This window comes from Camelus ferus, chromosome 15 (assembly GCF_009834535.1).
Source record: "Camelus ferus isolate YT-003-E chromosome 15, BCGSAC_Cfer_1.0, whole genome shotgun sequence".
NCBI lineage: Eukaryota > Metazoa > Chordata > Mammalia > Artiodactyla > Camelidae > Camelus > Camelus ferus.
In genome coordinates, this window is record NC_045710.1 from 6,978,738 (window position 1) to 6,999,763 (window position 21,026).

General features: G+C 42.6%; 1 long non-coding RNA gene across 1 annotated transcript; it reads right to left on the reverse strand.

Annotated features, from left to right (window-relative positions):
• Nucleotides 1–733: 733 nt before the first annotated feature.
• Nucleotides 734–20,665, reverse strand: LOC116668841. Its single transcript, XR_004326035.1, has 3 exons — nt 20,655–20,665; nt 12,745–12,753; nt 734–824 (listed from the first exon to the last, which is right to left on the reverse strand). It is a non-coding gene; the product is annotated as an uncharacterized LOC116668841 (long non-coding RNA).
• Nucleotides 20,666–21,026: the final 361 nt, after the last annotated feature.

Below are 21,026 nucleotides of genomic sequence, written 5' to 3' on the forward strand. Positions count from 1 at the left end.
TATCAGAGAACTTGCTGACCAGAAACTACTTTATTCTAAGTCATTCTTCCTTAATCTCGTCTTTCCTTTCCTGTTTCCCAGGCTAACTGGAAAGCTGTGCTCCCGACATTTATTTCCCTCGTACACCTGAATTAGGTCCGGTTTCCTGGAGCTCATGCTTTTTCTTTAACAGATTTATTTTTCTAAAAAATTTATTTTTTAATTGAAGTGTGGTTGATTTACAATGTAAATTTCAGGTGTACAGCAAAGTTCAGTTATACATTTTTTTCCAGATACTTTTCCATTACAGCTGATTATAAGAAATTGAATATAGTCCCGTGTGCTGTACAGTAGGTCCTTATTGTTTATGTAATAGATCTCTTTTAATTTTGCTCAAATTCATCCTTATGCAGCTGTGTGTCTGTACGTGTCTGTGTTTCTTTTAATGTACAGGAGAAAAACTGTTCCCGCTCCTTCCATGTAAGAAAATGTCTTCATTTTCCCATAAGCTTCAGGATAGTTTGGCTGGATAGAGAATTCTGACTTCAGAATTTTTTGAAACGGAAGTTTTGACTGAGACCCAAAGAAAAGAGACACCACATTCCAAAGGGAAGGGCAAGACCGCTGTATGCGTTTCCTATTGCTGCTGTCATAACTCACCACAAACTAGCAACTTAAAACAAGCCAGATTTATTACCTTAAAGTTCTGGGGTCAAAAGTCCAAGATCGGTCTTACTGGGCTAACACCGAGGGCTGTGCTCCTTCTGGAGGCTCCAGGGAGAAGCTGTTTCCTTGCCTCTGCCAGTTGCTAGAGGCTGCCTGCAATCCCTGGCTCGTGGCCCCTTCTTTCTTCAAATCGGCAGTGGCAGCGTTCTGACCTCTGCTTCACTCACATCCTCCTCTCTGGCTGACCCTCCAGCCTCCCTTTTCCCTTATGAGGACTCATGCGATTATATTGGACTCACCCAGATAATCAAGTATAATCTCCCCATCTAGAAATTCTTAATCTCATCTGCAAAGCCCCTTTTGCCACAGAAGGTGACACAGTCACAGGTCACGGGCACCTTTGAGGGGAGTGGGGCTGGCAGCCGCATTATTTCTGCTCACCAGGGTCACCATACAAGACTTCAAAAGGGAGATAGAAAAACAGGGTTCTGTGAGCTTTAAACCCCTCACCCATATGCCCGCACAGGGAGAGTATAAAGAATCAGCGGTTGAAGAAGTGAGGGGATGTTTAGAGTTCCTGGTGTGTTTAGAGTCCTCCCTCCGCCCAAAGAAAAGAGAGAGACTAAACTCAAAGAACTTGTCTTCTGCAATCTGGGGGGACATAGTGATCCCCACTTGGAAACTCAAAAGATCAACAGGGCCAGTTGCTGTGACACGGAGCCAAGGAGAATTTACCCGGGGCAGCTCTGTTCTCAGAGGTTGGGGGAGCCAAAGGGTGTATCTGTTGGATGACTTGGGGGCCATGCCCCAAAGGGCAGGTGTGAGATTATCACTGGTCCGTGGAGTGACCTGGAAGGGTGGACAGATGGCTGGGTCTGAGGGAGGTGGAGAGACCAGCGGGATAAGGGTGTGTTCAGCCTCCGAAAGAGAATTTCAGGTAAGAGACCCCAGCAGCGGGGATGGGGGAGTGTCTCGGCAGAGCTCACAACAATGAGCACCAGCGAGACACATCCCTTTAAACACTTGCCCAAACCAAACTAATTAAGACCTATCGAGCCAGGTAAGACTCTTCTTTACTTCTAGGATCTTCCCCTCTCCTCCTGCTCAGGCCCTGGCAGGTGAGAAACCTCAGGCAAGAAGAGAGGAAGGGTCTGCCCTTCTCCTACCCGGGTGGCCCTGCAGACCTGAGCTGGAAGAGGAGAAACAAGACAAACCAATTACTAGTCGGAGAACTTTTAGCCTTGAAAAAAGAGCCAGAAAAAACCCACAGGCTTTGCACTTCATTCAATCAAGTAACAAAACACCCAGCCCTGCAGAATGAATTTAAGAGGAGGATGCACGACTCTGTGATGACTTCCTGTCAATCACTGTCGTTCAGCCTAACAGTTACATGGTAGGTGTTGCTCCAGTGTCTTCCAGCATCCAGGGCTTCTCTGGGGAAATCTGAGCCCAGTCTTAATTCTTGTTCTTTTGTGGTATAAACATTTGTGTGTTTTTCTCTCAGAACAATTTAAAGAGCTCTCCTTTTTCCGTGATGTTCAGATTCTCACAAAGATGTATGTGGATGTGGGTCTCTTGTGGAATAGTGTTAACGAGCATAGGATACAGAATCTAAATGAACAACAAAGTGAAGAAGATGGCCCAGCCAAGAACTGATTCATTCATCAGCAGCCTTGATGCCTCGTGTGCCCTCACTTCTGATCCCACGCCCCTGTCTCCCTCCTCCAGACACCCGCCTCCTGTCTTCTCTGCCGGCCTTCTCTGTTCTTTACTGTTTCACTACATGCATGTTTCTGTGCTTTTTGAGATTTGCATGGTTTTGAGTTGTATAAAAATATCATGCTTTGTGTATTCTCCTGTGAATGACATATCCTGCCCCCAACTGGGTCAGATTTATCCATGTTGGTGCCTGCAGCAAACGGTGTGTTCATTTTCACTGCATGTGACATTCAATATTGTATAAAAATGCCACAATTTATTTATTCACTCTTGTCGTGGACATCTGCATTTTCTCCAGTGATTTTTTTTTTCCAAATCCGTGTCACAGTGGAGATTCTTGTGTGTTTCCTGGTGCTCATGTGGAAGGTTTTTGTTGGTTGGTTGGTTGGTTTTTTGTTTTCTTCTCTGGGAACAGACAAAGTGGAATTGCTGGATCTTTGGGTTTATGTATCTTCAGCTTTATTAAAAAGAGTCACATTTTCCCCCAAGTGATCTTACCATTTTTAGCTTGTACCAGCAGCAAAAAGAGTTGTTCCACATTTTTGCTAACACTTTATCTTATCAGACTTTATTTTTTTGTCAGTGGGGCAGGGTATTAGGTGATAGGCCACCCTAGTTTGCGTTTACGTTCCTCTATTTACTAATATGTTGGTTGAGCTTCTTTCCATATCTTAACTGGCTATCGGTGCTTCCTCTTGTGAAAAATACTTGTCTTTTGTAGTTTTGTTTTTTTTTGGGTTTTTTTTGGTATTAGGTAGCTTGGTTTTGTCTTATTAGAATTACCTATATATTCCAGATCTTTTGTCAGTTATGTGTTAAAAATATCTTCTGATGATTTGTGATTTATCTTTTTAATTTCTTTACAGTGTTTAGATGAACGACATTCTTTCAATCCCACCAAATATATCAGTCTTCTCCACTGGGATTTAAGGAATCTCTCTATACCCTGGACCGTAAAAGTGTTCTCCCAGGTCTTCCTCTCCAAGTTTTGACTTTAATACTGAAGTCTTTAATCCATTCAAAACTGATTTTTGTAAAGGGGATGAGGTAAATGTCTGATTTCATTGCTTGCTGTATGGAGAAGCAATTACCCCAACTCCACTCCCTTCACTGACCTTCACTGACCTTCACTGACAGCTCTGTTAATACCATGTCCTCACACACAGGCAAGACTTTGGGGAGCCTCTCCATTGTGTTCCCTGAGCCCTGCTTGTCCATCTCTGAGTCAACACAAAACTGCCTTAGTAGCCCTTGCTGTGTGATATCCTTGGAGATCCAGAGGGCATGCTCCCCCCCCCCCACCTCCATCTGGTTTTCCTCCAGAGTTCTTTTTTTTTTTTCTTAAATTTATTTATTTTTTTTTAATATTTTTTATTGATTTATAATCATTTTACAATGTTGTGTCAAATTTCAGTGTTCAGCACAATTTTTCAGTCCTCCAGAGTTCTTGACTGTTCTTAGTCCATTATTCTTCCATATCGATTTTAGAATAATCTTATTGAGTTTAGTTTTAAAATCCTATTGGAGTTTTCAAATTAAAGTTACATTAAATCCATGGCTTAGTTTTGGGAGAATTCACATCTTTATGATAGTGAGTCTTTCTATCCATGAACATGACGTATCTCTGGGTTTTCCAAAATGTCACTCAGTAAATTTTATCATTTTCTCCACAAAAATCATGCATATCTTTGTTAGATTTATTTCCAGGTGGCCGGGTTTATTTTTGTTTGTTTTTTTAATAGCTATGGTAAATGGTATTCTGTTTTAAATGACATTTTATCACTGTTTGATGCATGGCCTGAGGAAATATAATTTTTTAATTTAAAAAATAGTCTAGTATCTTATTGAACATTCTTATTAGTTCTAATAGTCTGTCTAATCTCTTGGATTTTCCACAAAGCTGTCATATCATCTGCAAAAAAATGACAGTTTGGTATCTTCTTTTCCGGTCCTTAAAACTTCCACTTCCTGCCCTTACTCCTCTGGCTAGAACTTCTTGTACCACATGAAATTATATTGTGGAGGTGGATATCATTGTGCTTTTTTTTTTTCCTGGGTTTTACCAGGAATTACTTTAATGCTTCACCATTAAGTTAGATGGTAACTGTAATTTTTTTATTTTTATTTTTAGATATCCTTTATTAGGTTAAAGAAGTTTTCTTCTAATTTTCATGTGCTGAGTTTTCTTTCCTTTTCAAAAAATTTGTTAAGTGGATGTTAAATTGTATCAAATGCTTTTAATAAACCTATTGAGATCACCGTATTTTTCTTCTTTACTTTGTTAATGTGCTGAATTACATTAATAGAATTTCTTTAGGGGCAGAAGAAATGAAGGTTTTTAAAAGTTAAGATGTATCTTATAATCAAAACCCTTTAAACCTCAGGTTTCATTGGCTGATAGAATTGAATTTCAGCCTAGAAAACAAATATATCAAAGTACAATAGTCATGTAAGATGTGCAAAAACTGGAGGAGCCTAATAGAACCACTTCCCTGACGAAGAAATAAAAGCTGTTGCTCAAAATGTGATTCTAATCGGGAATTCAGATGTTTCAGTGTCCTGTCAAATGTTGCCTGGGGGTATGTACTCAAGAAAACTGAAAACACAAAGCCACATGAAAACTTGTACAGGAATATTCGTAGCAGCTTTATTCATACTAGTCAAAAAGTGGAAACCAAATTTCATCCACTAATAAGTGGATAAACAAAATGTATTATACGGGCAGACTTCGTTTTATTTCATTTCTATTTGTTGCACTTCATAGATTGGTTTTTTTTTAATTGAAGATTTGAGGTAACCCTGCATTGAGCAAGTCTGTCAGCACCATTTTTCCAACAGCATTTGCTCACTTCATGTCTCTGTGTCACATTAAGGTAATCCTTGCAATATTCCAAACTTTTTCATTATTATCTTATATGTTACAGTGATCTGTGTTCAGTGATCTTTGATGTTACTACTATGATTCACTGAAAGCTCAGATGATGGTTAACATTTTTAGCAATAAAATATGTTTTCATTAAGAGATGTATTTTTTAAGATATAATGCTAATGCACAGACTACAGCATAGTGTAAACATAACTTTTATATGCACTGGGAAACCAGAAAATTTGTGTGACTAGTTTTATTATGATACTTGCTTTATTGTGGGGGTCTAGAACCCAACCTGCAAGATCTCCAAGGTATGCCTGTGCTCATAAAATTGTATGTTATTCGGCCGTTAAAGGTTATGAAGTATTGTCACGTTACAACATGTGTGAACCTTAGAAACATCCTGCTGAGTGAAAGAAGCCGGACACAAAGGTGACATATTGTATATGAAATATATAGAACGGGCCAACATACAGAGGCACAGAATGTCTAGAAGTGGTCAATACCCCTTACAAAGTTGCTCATTTTTGTAAATATGCTAAAAACTACAGAACTGTACACTTCGATGGGTGTAGTTTATAGTATGTCAATTTTACCTCAATAAGAAAAACCCCGAAATGTCTGTTGCTAGATTTCAACCCTCGTGTTGCTGAGGCTGGACTATCCCAGCGTACAGTCTGTTGGTGGGTCCTAATATAATCCACACCTTTTTCTGGAGTTTTCTCCTGGAGGAAAATGGGGAGAATGGCCTTGGCCTGGCTTCCCCAGAAGTTCAGCCACCTCTTTTCTGTTCTTTTTCATGGCCTCTGGTTCTTATTTTATGGAAATAGTATCTTATTAATTCACACTGAGATGCCAATTTTCTTTCCTTGAAGCTATTCTTTTTCATCTCTGTTTCCTTTAGGATTTACTCCTGTTGGTGCGCTTCTCTTATGCTGTTTGTTTTTCTAAATGTGCGGTGATATTTAGTTGTTTACTTATATTTATAAACAAAAGACTTGGTTGAATAATACAAATCACCATCATGAACTGCTTCCTCTTCCACGCAGCTATTTTTCTTGGGCACCTGGGCACTAGATACACCAGCTCTGGGTCATATGTATGGCAGGCTTTCTTTTAAGGTTCACGGGTGAGAAACGGGCAGATGTGGTAGTGCCCACCCTCCTACCAAGGTTAGGATGTTTTTTCTCTGCTGTGCAGAACTCATGCTACAAGCTCCAGGCCTTCCCTGACTGATCGTTCAGCTTCTTACCAAGTGTTTCTTTTCTTTAGCCTGGGGACAACACTACAGCTGGCACACAGTCTGTGTGTGCTCCCATCAGACCCCACCCCTGCCCAGGTTTGGAAGCAAAGAAAGCAGCTCTTTCCACTGCTTCCCTTTCCTGGACTATTTCGACAGCCGCCCTCTCCAAGCCGCCTGACCGCCGGCCTGGTCTTGTCTGCTCCCCATTTTCTTGAAGCCCATAAAAACCTCTTGCCTTCTGATAGTCATCCCCCATCTCACTCTTTGTTTTATTATTAACTTTACACTTTTTTAATATCATTCCAGCAGGGATTTTGAAGGCAGGAGAGGAAAATACATATATATGCTAAGTTTACCATTTAGAACCAGAGCCCAACATATTGTGAATGTCTAGTAAGTCATCCAAGGAGCCCATGAGAGATAGAATTATGGGTCTCCCTGGTTTCACGTTCCACCCCTCTTTCCTGTCTTCTCTCCCCTGTTCAGCACATGCCCCACGGGGCTATCAGCCTGTGGAGGCAGGCGCCATGTTCTTTCTTCCCAGGACCAAGCACAGGGTATGGCACCCAACAGCTGTTTTGCAAAATACACGGATGGCTTTCTGAAAATGAATATGTGTTGAATGGCTGAACAAATAGATTCATATTAACCTTAGAGTCAGATTTTAAGAATGTACCTGTGAATATATTGGATTAAGGCCCCTTTTTTTTCCTTCCTCATCTGAAAATCAAGTAGGGAATATTTTTAATTACAGGAAAATTGGGTTTTTTCTTATCTCAGTCCCACAGTGCAGTCTGCACAAGCTCCAACCAGCCCTGCTGAGAAATAATTGGCAGATCTTTCCAGAAGCTATGCTATAGTCCAAGCATGAACAATGCCAGGCAGATCCCACCCCCTTCCAATATTGGAAGCTGTTTTTCAGGCCAAGAAAAAGTCTTTCAAATATCAAATGTGCGCCTACCAGACTTATATAATAAAGGGAATGGCTTAGGGATATAATGAGAAACTTTAAAAATTACACTAGAATGTTATTAGGGCTTAAACCAACCAAATTTATGCATAATGAACTCTACACATCTCTCATTATCGTGTGATGAGCAAATCAAATTAAATTATCCAAATTTACCAAGTCGTGCAACAAAACCCAGCCGTCCTCCCACCATGGAAGCATATAGGCACCTCCGTCCGTTTTATATAATGACGGGCTGGCAAGAGTTTAGGCTCTTTATCCCTTTGTCAGAGAGAGGGGAGCTCCTCAGAGAGGAAATCGGAGCTTCCCTGGAGATCTAGAACCTCGGCTGTCTGCAGGGCTCCCCCTTCAGGACTTAGATCCACTGCCTCCTGCAACATCACCTGTCTCAGCCCACACCCGACAGAACACATGAGCGAGGGCAGACAGCACAACTTTCCCACCTGAGCTGATTTACTGTCAGGTCCCAAGAGCCTGGATCTGTGGAGAGGATCCCAGTTTCCAGTTCTCTGGCCCACGATCCTACAGGACACTCATTGAAGTTTCATTGTTTGAGGTTTGAGTTTGGTCATCTCTCCTTCCAGCCTGTCGACCTTTCTGTACTCAGCCTTGTTCTCAGCCCTGACCTGGGATCCAGCCATCCTGTATCCTAGCTCCAAAACCATCCAGCTCCAAAATCTGATGTGTTCCAGGAAGTTCCACCTTCCTGCTGCCCACATCACAGGATGGCTTAACTTCGGGCATGTTTGCAACCTCCCTAGATGTGCTGAAAGAACTCAGCTTGCTACCAGAAAATGCTAGAGCTCATCAGTGAATTCAGTAAAGTTGCAGAATACAAAATTAATATAGATAAATCAGTTGGATTTCTATACATTAACAAAAAAATAGCAGAAAAAGAAATTAAGGAAACAATCCCATTTACCATCACATCAAAAAGAATAAAATACCTAGGAATAAACCTACCTAAGGAGGCAAAGGACCTGTACTCTGAAAACTATAAGATGCTGTCCCCACCTACATTTGTGTGTTGAAGCCCTTACTCCCAAGTGATTGGATTTGGAGATTGGGCTTTTAGTAGGTAATTAAGGTGAAATGAGGTCTTAAGGATAGGGTCCTAATCCACTAGGATTGGTGGCTTTATAAGTGGGAGGGAGAGAGATATCTCCCTCTTTCTCTCTCTGTCTCTGTGCATGCACCAAAGAAAGGTCCTGGAAGACACTGGGCAAAGGTCACCATCTGCAAGCCAGGTAGAGCGTGCTCACCAAAAATGGAACCCACAGCACCTTGATCTTGGACTTCCAGCCTCCAGAACCTTGAGGAATAGATGTCTGTTGTGTAAGTCACCCAGTCTGAGGTATTTTGTTATGGCTGCTCCTGCTGACTAAGACAATACACTGCTGGTATTTGCATATATTAATTCTTTAAATACACACAACATCCTAAGGTAGATACATGATTTGCATTTTGTAGATGAGGAAACACATCCAGGGAGTTTAAGTGACTTTCCCAAAGTCACTCAGCTAGTGAATGGCAGAGAAATGATTTGAATCCAGCCACATCTTACTCTAAAACTTATGCTCTTTCTGCTAAATCGGCTGCCCGTGGTGCCTGTAAATGAACGTTTGCGGGGCTGGGGAATCACTAACTTCCCCTTTGGAAAATCATGCTCCCTTTTACAGCTTGCCCATGAGACGCATAGTCCTAAGCATCTTCCTGTGTCAGGTGCAGGGGCTGCAGGGTGGTGGGGGGCACACTGGGTTAGGCGCAGCCCCTGCCCTCCATGCCCTGCACCTGTGCACGCCTGAGTCAGGCTGGGAGGGCTGCCCCAACTCAATCAACAAGCCTTACGAGTTTACCAGGAAAACCATCAAACAGGATTGAGTTAAATTAGCATAAAAGCAAATTAGCAATTACCAAGCTGTCAAGTCACAGCAGAGGCCCAGGAATTTCAACAACTATCAAGACATCATTTAAAAATATTTAATTCCACTTGTATCATTCCAGCTGGGGGATCAGATTGCTTCTGCTTGGTGAGAGGTGTTCTTTGGCAGAAAGCCTTTGAAGTGCCAAAAGGTATTTTTTTCCCACCTAATGGGCAGACTCGTGGGGGCTGTCTAGAGATACTGCAGTAGAATCTTGGGTAAATGGATTTTGTAATGTTTGCTTAGTGACCTGGAGAAGCAGGATTGGTTCTTAACATGTGAATTTGAGGTTTCTCAGTATGTGTTTGAGATTTAGATGAAATAACAAAGCATTTTTATCAGGTTATCTGAAAACAAGATGAATTTGATTAAATAAGATTAAAAATCCAGCATACCTAAACTTCTCAGATTATTACTGACTTTTACTGTCTGTAACACTTAAGGGCCATAACATCTCAGAATCTTCCCTTTTCACACTGAAATATCTGAGAAAGGACAAGAACAGGCAGTACCAGGCCCTGGAGCCCTGAGGGTGTGCATGTGTGTGTCCCCGTCCTTGTCCCCCTAGTGCCCTGCTCTCATTTGGCGTTAAGGAGACTCTGCTTGTGGTGGTGAAAAACCCACAGGCAACAGCTAGAAAGCCTGAGTTCAAACCACCACCCCACCACTCCCTAGCCAGATGTCAGGGAGCAAATACCTCCAATTTCCTCATCTGTAGATGGGAGGAGATAACACTGACTTTGTAGGGTTGTTACAAGCACCCAGCACACATCAAGGTGCTTTGCAAAGTGCAAACTGCTTAAGAGATGTGCATTGCTAATGTGAATGAACTAGTTCATCCTGAGGTGCACACTGCTGATAGCAGCTGATATTCTGCTCTTCGAGGACAATTGAGGTGGGAAGCCCCATAAAAAAAACACCCGCAGGACCCCCAGGCAGAGCCACTACTCTCCTGCTAGCACCCTCTGGTTCCCTGGCCCAGCGGCTTTATCTCACTTTTTGCCTCTGAAACGGCTTACTTCTAAGAAAGTGGAACTTACCCCTAAAATTCTATTGGTTCCCTGAGCTAACTCCTGATTGGTCCATTTGCAGTGCTTTATTTGCATGGAGCTCACTCCTGATTGGTCCATTTCCCTACTCCTGACTGTCCATTTCTCTTCCTCCTGATTGATCCATTTCTACAAAGCTTATTCCTAATTAGTCAACTTTTGTTATACCTTATTTGCATACAATGTTGCAAAGTGTAAACTGGCAGCCTATAAAAGCCTCTGTAAACCGACCGGAGGGGTCTAGAGCTTGGAGTGTTAACTCCTCTGGGCCCGGTGGTGTAATAAACCAGACTTCTCTAACTCTCCGAGTGGTCTCTAGCCTGGATCCAGGTTGCTGTCACAACTGTGCTGTAACACCAAGCTGTGACACTGAACTATAACACTGAGCTGTCACATGCTTTTCTGCAACACAGTCACTGTGGGAGACGGGACAGGCACACCTCAGGGACAGGCACACCTCAGAGATGTTATGGGTTCGGTTTCAGACCACTGCAATACAGCGAATACCACAATAAGGAGAGTCACGTAATTTTTTTGGTTTCCCAGTTCATATAAAAGCTATGTTCACACTATACTGTAGTCTACTCAGTGCTGATTAACTTTGTCTAAAATAACAATGTATAAACAGTAATTAAAAAACCAGCACTAAAAAATGCTAACCATCATCTGAGCCTTCAGCAAATCGTAATCTTTTTGCTGGCAGAGGGTTTGCAATATGGCAAAAATTACCAAAACGTGACACAGAGACAGGAAGTGAGCAAATGCTGTTGGAAAAATGGCACCATAGACTTGCCGGGCTCACGGGTTGCCACAGACCTTCCATTTGTAAGAAACACAGTATCTTTGAAGCACAGTAAAGCAAAGCGCAACAAAACAAGGTCTGCCTGTACAGTGTGGCGGTTAAGAGCAGAGACTTGGAGGAAAGCAGTTCTGATCTGGATTCTGGATCTGGATCTCGATCTGGATCTGGATCTGGAATCCAGATCAGTCTTTGTGCAAACGAGTTAGTTTTTTCCAGCTTTGGTATCCTCATCTGTGAATGGGAAGAAGAGAACCTCACAGGGTTGTTGTAAGAATGAAGTTAAGGGAAACAATTAAGCAAAATACATTTAGAAAGATAATTTATATAAAGTGCATAAACATATGTCATTCACTCCAACTTTTATTATTAATATTTAAAATGGACTCTTGCAAACCAAAAGCGGACCTTTCCAGGGTGGAAGAGGAGGAGGAGGTATCTGGGAAGAAGTCCGGTTGTGATTCAGATTAACTGCGGGGCTCAGTCCTAGAGGGCTTACCAAGGCATCATGAATATAGCAGAAAATCAGTTTGCCAAATGAATGGATAAATATGAATTATATACCAAAAAAAAAAAAAAAAAAAACCATCCAGACAGGATGCAAACTCTGAGAAGGAGAAGATAATGTTAAAATTGACTCGGTGGAAACACTTTCACAACCAAAAGCACGTTTAAGAGGCTCTAAGCCTTGCTGGATGAGTCGCAAACACCTTTGTCCCCATATGAACACTGTCTCCTGCTCTGAACTGTGTACAAATTTCGATGCTGTTGTTTTCCTGCAAGGGTGGGGTCCAGCCACCTAAAACATGCTCTCAACACCTTCACTCGAAGCGCCAGTCTTCTGCAATCTGGACCGAGCCACCTTTCTAGGTTTATCCATCCCCATCCCTCCTGCCACCCTCACCGTCTCATCTCACTCCCGTTTCAGATGAAAAGCATTCGAAGGAGGCAGTAGAAAGAGGTCTAAGGTTTAGAAGCTGGCCCAGCTGTACCACTTAGTATGTGTGAGACTCTAGACAAGTCATGTATTGTCCTTCCACCTTCACTGCCTCATCTGCAAAATAGGTCTCCATCCTTCATAATTGGAAAGGAAGAAAGAGCCACACAAAGAAATGTGCAGCCACTTGGTCTAGGCTAAACGAGGGAAAAAGAAATGGTGTCTCCAGTGTAAGCATTTGGCCAGGAAGTCTGTTGATGATTACAATTTATTCAAAATACATCCTCCCTTCCCCCACAAATCTAAAACAAGTCATCAATAACCGCCTTACCCAGGAAGCTCCAATGGCTTTCATTCAGTCAAATAAAATTTATGTCTCATTCACTCCTCCTTTTCGAACCGGGAAGATTCCTGTGAACAATTACAGGAAGAAACCTTGTGACAGAGACATTTCTCCTGTGACTAATCCTGTGGAATACCTGTCTACCTCCTCCTCAGTTTCCAGAACAGTCTACCCAGGGATAACAAAGCCAACAGGCATGCGTCTCCTCGGGCAGAGAATACACAGTCTCGTCCCCAAAGCTGGGACACCCACCATCCCTCCAACAAACAAAGGGCCGACATTTGTGCAGGCACTTTTGTTTTTTAAGGTCAAAATGCAGATGAAGGAGCAAAGAAATCTGCATCTAAAACATACACATCCCTGATATTTCAGGTCAGGATCTCTGCCTGGGACCATGACAGAATCTTCAAGTCCTCAGACACACATCCGTAGACGGGGCGAACACCCTTTACCCTCAGAAGTCCCGGGGCAAAGAGGTCCTGCATGAGACAAGCCCATTCATGTCCTGGTGATTGACCGGATTACAGCAAACTCTCTTCAACAACTTATTCATTCATTTAAAGAGGTTCTAAAATCACTGACTGTGAGAGCCAGAAGGGACCCCAGAGATTATGTGAATATCTCTCTTTCTAAAAACAGAAGGCTGAGGCCCAGAGAAGGCAAAACGCCCTTCACAAGCTCACTCACAGAGCTAGTGAAAAGCAGAATCTGGAATTTAGCCTTTGGACTCGCAGTCCAGTGGTGTTTCTGTATCACCACATGAGCTCCTGGTATGAAGAATATGTGTCTGTACATAAACATTGTATCAGGTAAGATTATAAGATATCTGAACTGTCCTCTCTCACTTTTTTTGTGTGTTTTTACTTACAAGTTTCCCCTTATCCTCTCTAAGGCAAAGACCTTCACCAGTCTCCAAAGAACCCTCCAGAACTTTCAAGCTAATCTTATGAATTTACTACCCTCACATAAAGATCCCAGAAGAAGAGAGATGTGGGGAGATTAGAAAAGGAAATTTCCTTCTCTGTTGGTGAAGATGCTGTCAATTGCAGAAAGAAAAATGTATTATCTTACCCAATAAAGCTGTCCAAGGCAAAATGGGTCCAGGATTGGTTAATTCAGTGACTTAATAACATCTTCAAAGACCCTAGTTCTTTGCGCTTTCCCCTTTGTCACACTCAGCAGACTGACCTGTCTTTAGGCTAGCTCTCCTCATGGTTGCAAGATGGCTGCAGCTGTCTAGCTATCACTTCCAAACCTAACAAGGGCTAAAAGAAGAGTTGTTTCTCATACCTACACCTAAACCAATCATGGAAAAGGAGAATGACTCTCCCTGAGTCCCACAGGGCAGAGTGGACACCTGGACAAAATCAGCCAAGATGTAGGAGAGCTGCATTTTGAAAGCTGCCTGCTTTCCCCTACTGGGTTCCAAGTACCTCTTTGTGCCTTCTGTTTCATTTCATTTTTAGTCACTCTAAGCAAGGAGTTTGAATGCCAACAGCACAGTCATTACAGAGGAATTCTGCAGCATCAAGACAATAGGTGTGCCCTGTGGAGTCTATTATAATGGATTTAAATTCCATTTCATTTTGTGTGGTAGAAAAATCATATTCACAATTCACATTTTCCTCTCCTCCAGGGGCCTCCACTGTTCAGATTGATACCACCAATAAGCACTCTTAAAAGCCTGTCGGATAATATGAATGAAAATGAGAACAAGAAAGATTTCTGTGCTATTTGTTCTTAATATCCTGGGGCAGGACTTGGATTTATTTATTTGGAACAATATCGTGGCTTGTGAAGCCTGTGAAAGCTCCCAGTGCTATAAAAGCAGCTAATAAACGCAGCTCTTAAAAACAAAATTCTCACAGAAACTGTTTCTTTGTCATTCTGTGGCTTTGAAAAACACTAACAAATAAAAATTAACGTGGTATCTAAACTTTAAAGCTTCAGGTGGTTCTAGTATCCGTGCTTGGGCATAAGATGTTACTTCACTGAATTTGCAGATACAGTGACAACTGCCCACTTTATATGAGCACTTGGTATGTGTGTGTGAAAATACAGTCACCCAAGGATGCTCTGACCTCTTCTCCTATTTCTAAATGTTGTCTTTGATTTACTGGTTCCCCATCCGCTTTGTGGTGATGTCCGCAGGGACCTGGGTGATCACTCGCCTCCCCTACACACTCACCCACCCAGCACACATCTTGTCCACAAGAGTCAGATGTGGTTTCCCTGAACGTTGTATGTTTCACACCTCCGTTCCTTCGCAGGAGGCTTTCCCTCTGTCTAAAATACCCTCTCCATCAACACTCCCTTTTTTGCCTGGATGATTCTGACTCATCTTTGAAGCCCTCTTTCAAATCCTGCTTCTTCTCCACCAAGAACACGTCCCTTATTCCCACCGCCCCACAAACACACACTGCCATCCTCTGTGTGGGGACCCTCGGCGATTCCTCTGTGCCCTGCATCACCCCTCATTGCACCTGAAGTCAGGTGAGTGTTGCCTGTGGATGCTGCCATGAGCCCCCCACGCTTTCCAGGTGCAGCTCTGACCTTCCCTATGGGTCGAGTCTGAGCTGTGACCACCTGGAGCCCATGTCCCTGTCACTCCTAGACCAAGATCCAGATGCCCAGGCTCCTGGAATTCCCACCCAAATGAGCCCAAATCTGCTGCAAGCCCATCTTCCGAAAGAGGGTGCTCGTTGGTGTGCCCACCTCTAGGCCAGAGGGGAAGGTGGGGGCGGCCTCCTGTGGGGCTGTGGGGACAGAGGCATCTCTCTCTCAGGCTCCATCTCTCAGGCCACAAGGAGAGACGGGAGGGGCAGACATGGGAGGGACGGCCACGGTGCAGCCACTTTTCCTCACGACACCTGCACGAATTGCCCAAGAAGACAAAAAGCAAACCTTGCCTTCTGGGCGCACATACCGAGGAAGGAGGTTTTATTTAACAGACTGTACTGGGCGGATGGACAGTGGGCCTCCACTCCTGCTCTGGCCTGGCCCTGAAAACGTTAGGGGACAATCCACCCCTGAGGACTCTGGGAGTGGAGTTCGTGTGGGTCCCCCTCCAGGCTTCGGGGGACTGGCCAAGGTAACCATTACCTTGTGCAGACCTTCAGGGCAGCCAGGTAGCTTTCTGGGGCACGGGGGCACCAAACCCCCTCAGCAGCTTTTTCTCAAGAACTTTTTAGGGTGTTGACAAAGTATTGCAAAAACAAAGTGTGAGTTCCAACCAGATTGTTGTTCAGTGTAAATTGTTCCTGTTTGAATTTTACTTCCTGGTAATTCTGATGTTTCAGTCTTTGAGATTTGTGTTCATTTTTGAGGAAATCTATTCTGCCACAATCAGTTCTAAGGAAGATTTTCTCGTGTTGCTCTCTCTGATGGTGTGATAGAAACAGCTCTGCTCTGAATGCTGACATCAGAGAGTGTGGGCAGTTAGAGACCTGCCTGGTGGTCTCATTTGTGTAACTATAAACACTCTGGACCAGTGGATCCCAAATGCCAGTGTGTGGAGAGATTGCACAGAACCATGAAGATCAGTCTCGGGCAGGCTCAGGGATCTCTGTTCGTCAGGGTCTGGTGTGTCCTTGTTTTGGGTTTGTTTTGGGTTTCCCAGGTGGTTCCACGGAACTTTGTGGGGCCATTGCCCCAGCCCAGAAATGCACATGGAACTCTCATCACCTGCCAAGCCCTGCGCTATTTGATTGTACATGTGGTTTTTGTTTTTAACCTTCCCAGCGGTCCTGCAGGACAAGATGCACCTTCTCCTCTCCAACAGATGCAAACTGAGATGAGAGGGTCAGGTGATTCACTCAAATTCACAGAGCAAGTTAATGGTGAATCCAGGGCTTGATAAAAGACTTCTGGCTCCAAGCCCAGCAGCCGTCCAAGCGAGCACTGGCAAATGGCGAGTTCGAGGAATTACTTCAGCTTTCAACCTGTTCACAAGAAGGCGTGTGGCTGAGCTTTCTCTTCAAAGACGTCTATTTGTCAGGATAATTCCAAGTGGCTCTGCATTTTCCGCATTCAAGAGAAATTGGCAATGGCGCTTAGAAACTCAGGTGGCTCCATCAATGATGGAATCAGGGCTGGCAAAGGGAAACTGTGGCTTTTCTGAACACGTGGGTTTCTGAAGCAATAATAGAACACTATTGGAAGAAAAACACTCTCATTCCATTAGCAACACTGTTTAAAGCAAGAGCATAAAAGGGCTTTTAAAGCTTCAAGAGCAAATACATGAATTTTCTCTCTTAAAAAAAAAAGTTCCCAAACAAAAGCTCTGCCCTTCGGGTGATCCCCAAATAATGTTTTTTGCCATTAATTCTGCAGTCATAAAGGCATGGGCTTGTTTTCCGCTGTTCTTTCAGGAAAACTAGTGCACAAACACCGTCTGTTCAAGAAAACTGGAGAAATGAAATCCGCTTTTAGGGATGGCTGTCATCCATCCCCAGTTGCCTCTTCTTTTCAGCAGAGAGAACGCAGGACTCACCCAACTTCCGTCTTGTCTCCTGATCACTTTCTCCTGGTCAAAAGCCCACAGTCTCTCCTCAAGCCCTGAGAGTCCCCTTGGTCTGCAATCCAAGCACAGGGCACTTGTCTTTCTATTCTTCTTTAACATTTTTCTCGGGCCCATTTTCTTCCTAGATACTCGGATATTTCTAATGATATTTCCTAGATACCCTAATATTTCTCTGGAGCAAAGGGAACATCTACCATGACTAGATTTTAGCTCTAAACCAATGTAATCCTTGGGTCTCTCAATTCTCCCCCAAGAGACCACAGGTGGCTTCCCTTCTTGGATGTCCCTGCAGAGAGAATCTTTGCATGGCTAAACATATCTAGGCAGATACGAATTTTTTATACAAAAATGTTTACAAACCATGTAATTAGTCCTACACTATGTTTCTAATTATATATATATTTATATTTGAAGGATATGGCTTATGTAGACTTTTTTGTTGTTGGTTCTTTTTGGTTTTTCAGCTAAACAGTGATAACATCTAACAACAAGGTAGTTTGACCTCTTCCTTTCCAATCCGTATGCCTCATTATTCTTTCTCATCTAACTGGCATCATCTATCAATGTTAAGTAATATTGTGGTGGGGAGGGTATAGCTCAAGTGGTAGAGCGCATGCTTAGCATGTACAAGGTCCTGGGTTCAATCCCCACTACCAAGTCTAAAAATAAATAAACAAACCTAATTACCTTTCCCTGCCCCCCCCACCAAAAAAAAATTAGTGTGATAGCACATTTGTGTATATTAACTATCTTAGGTCACAAAGAAAATCTTAGTGAATCTCTAAGAATGGAAATTGCACAAACAATATCCTCTGATCATAATGCAACAAGAGTAGTAACTTTAATATAAAATAAATGCAAAAGCTCTTCTACCTGGAATTAAAATACATACTATTGAACAATCCTTAGGACAAATGGGAACTACAGAATGAGTTTACATGATATCTTGAAAATAATGGAATAAAAACATGACATATCAGAATCAAAAGGATATTGCAAAAGCAATTGTCAGAAAAATATATATATATTAAATTCTTATAATAATAAAAATGGAGAAAATAAAAGCAATGAATTAAATATAAATTCAAAAGGCTGGAAAAGAGAAGAAACTAGAAGAGAAAACTCAATAATGATAAAACATGATTTCAAGGGGTAAAGAAAGAAAACAGTAGAAATAATTTTAAATTTTTTGTTGTTTAGGTAACCTAATTTAGATAACCTAATCAGGAAAGAAAACACAAAAGCAAAAAATCATAAATGACCAGTGGGAAATGAACGTCAAAACGGATTCGAAAGGTGAGACTACTTTGCGAAATTCTATGCAAATATATTTGAAGACTTGTATAAAATGGATAATACTGTACAAAAATTACAATTTACCAAGATTGATGGGAGTGGAGCCAATTCTGAGAAAATAAAGAAGTTCAAGGGACTCCACAGGACCACTGCCACCCACCAAACCAACCGGGCTCAGATGGCTTCACTGGCAAACTCCACCAAACCTCTTATGCATAGATAATCCCAATGTTACTTGTGTTATTGCAGAATATAGGAAAGGAAGGGATTGTTCCAAATGATATAAAACGAGCATAATATTGAGCCACACACCTGATGCATTTATTCCTCATCCCCCCCAAAAACCAAAAAAAACCTACAGACACACCTTACTTATGAACGTCAATGTAAAACCTTAACTAGAATATTAGCAGCCAGAATCCAACAGCTTATTAAGGATGATATATTACGATCAAATGCAGTTTAGCCCAGAAATGCAAGGATTGATACAATATTAGGAAGTTCATTAATACAATCCATCATATTAATAGTGCTAAGAAACAAAATAGAAGAGGCAGTTGGCAAAATCCAAAACTTATTCATGTTAAATAGTCAATAAAATAGGAATTCAAGAATATTTTGTTAACATGATTTCATATATACATATATATGGGGAAAATATATATGCAAAATCCAACATTGCATTAAATGGAAAACATAGAAGATTTTCACTAAAGTCAAGAACAAGACAAGGATGTCTTCTACTACCATTACTATTTAGCATTGTGTTGGAGTGTCAGCCAATGCAATTAGGCAAGACAATGCAAGAAGAGGCTTAAGAATTAGAAAGAGGAAAATTTCTGTCTGCAAATGATACAATTATATCATTTCCTTTCTTTTTTTGTGAAAACCTCAAAACACCAGTGGAAAAAAAAATGACAAACAATAAGAATTTAGAGAAAGTAACAGGTTATAAAATGAATACAGAAAAATCAGTAACTTCCATATGTGAAAACAAAAGCCACTTTAAAGTGTACTCCATTCCTGTAGCAAAAAAAGGAAAGAAAATATACTCAAGGGTAAACTTAACAATAGAGGTCCGTTACAATTTGGGTTCGCTAGGAAGCAGATACCAAGTCGGAGTCAAGAGCAAAAAGCTGAAAGCAGAGGAGGCAGGATGGGACAGGGAAGACCCTCAGACCTGGAGTTAGAGTTGCCCTGTTTTGGGCAGAAATGGCCAGGCCCTTATGCGAGCCTTGCTCAGTCGAATGCCAGGGGCTGTCCTGAGGACAGTGTAATTGGCACAAAGGCTAAGATGGACCCTGTGTGTTATTCCGTGATTTATAATAAGAACTATGTATTTGGTCTCCATCAGTTCTGGCAGAGCTCCTAACACCCTTGGAATTTCGTAGGTGACTGAGAGCAACAAAGGCGTCTTTTGTTATGTTAATGAGGCCACTTTTGGAAAACACCTAAGGATGGGGGCTGGTTGCCAAGAGAACCAACCTGTGATTTGAAGGTCTGAACTTTCAGTCCTACACCTCCTCCCACCCCCACCCCCGGGGAGGGAAAAGGGGTGAAGGTTGAATCAGTCACCAGTGGCCAATGATTTAATCTATCCTGCCTTTTCAATGAGGCCTCCTTAAAAATCCCTAAGGATTGGTGTCAGAGAGCTTCCGGGGTGGTGAACACAGGGAGATGCGGGGAGAATGCGTGCCTGGAGGGGGCGTGGGAGCCCTGTGCCCTTTCCTCGTGCCTTGTCCTGTGCTTCTCTTCCATCTGGCTGCTCCTGAGTCATGTCCTTTCATAATAAACTGGTAATCTGGTAAGTGAAATGTTTCTCTGAGTTCCGTGAACTGGTCTAGCAAATTACTCCAGCCCTAGGAGCGGGTCGTTGGAACCTCCATTCTATGGCCATAGAAGCACAGGTGATAACCTGGACTTGCACCTGGCTTTTGAAGCCTGTGTGTGCTGTGGGGGAGCAGTCTCTGGGACCGAGCCCCTAACCTGTGGGATGGGATGCAGTCTCCACGTAGGTAGTGCCAGAATTGAGTTGAACTGTAGGACCCCAGCTGGTGTCGGAGAATTGCTTGGTGGCGTGGGAGGCCCCCGACATACTGGAATTGGGTGCAGACTCTAACCCTGGCAAAGCTACCTGCCATAGCAAAATCTGGAAACAATTCAGATGTTGATAAATATGGAATTGGTTGTTAAATTATGGCAAATATACAATGGAGTACTAAGAATTCTCTACCCAATCCTAGTGTGTGTGTGTGTGTGTGTGTGTGTGTTGCAGGGGAGGAGGCAGTTACACAGCATTGATGGCAATTCTGATACCAGCTTTGTGTCCTACAATTCAACTCAAATCCAGCATTACCTACTCGGAGTTAGCATCAGACCCCTCCAGGTTAATGGCAGTCCTACAAGACCACCCCCTCCTCACTTCAGATGCCAGTCACAAGTTCAGGTTGGTCACCTGTCCTTCTGACTAACTAGCTATAGATCGAAGTTTCCAACAATGCCCATATCAGTTTCGATTAATTTGCTAGACCAGCTCATAGAACTCAGAGAAGCATTTTACCTAGAATCACCCATTTATTATAAAAGGATTTAACTCAGGAACAGTCAGATGGAAGAGATGCACATGGCAGGATACGGGAAAGGGTGTGGAGCTTCCACCCCCTCTCTAGATGCACCGTTCTCTCACCCCTGCAGGTATTCACCAGCCCAGAA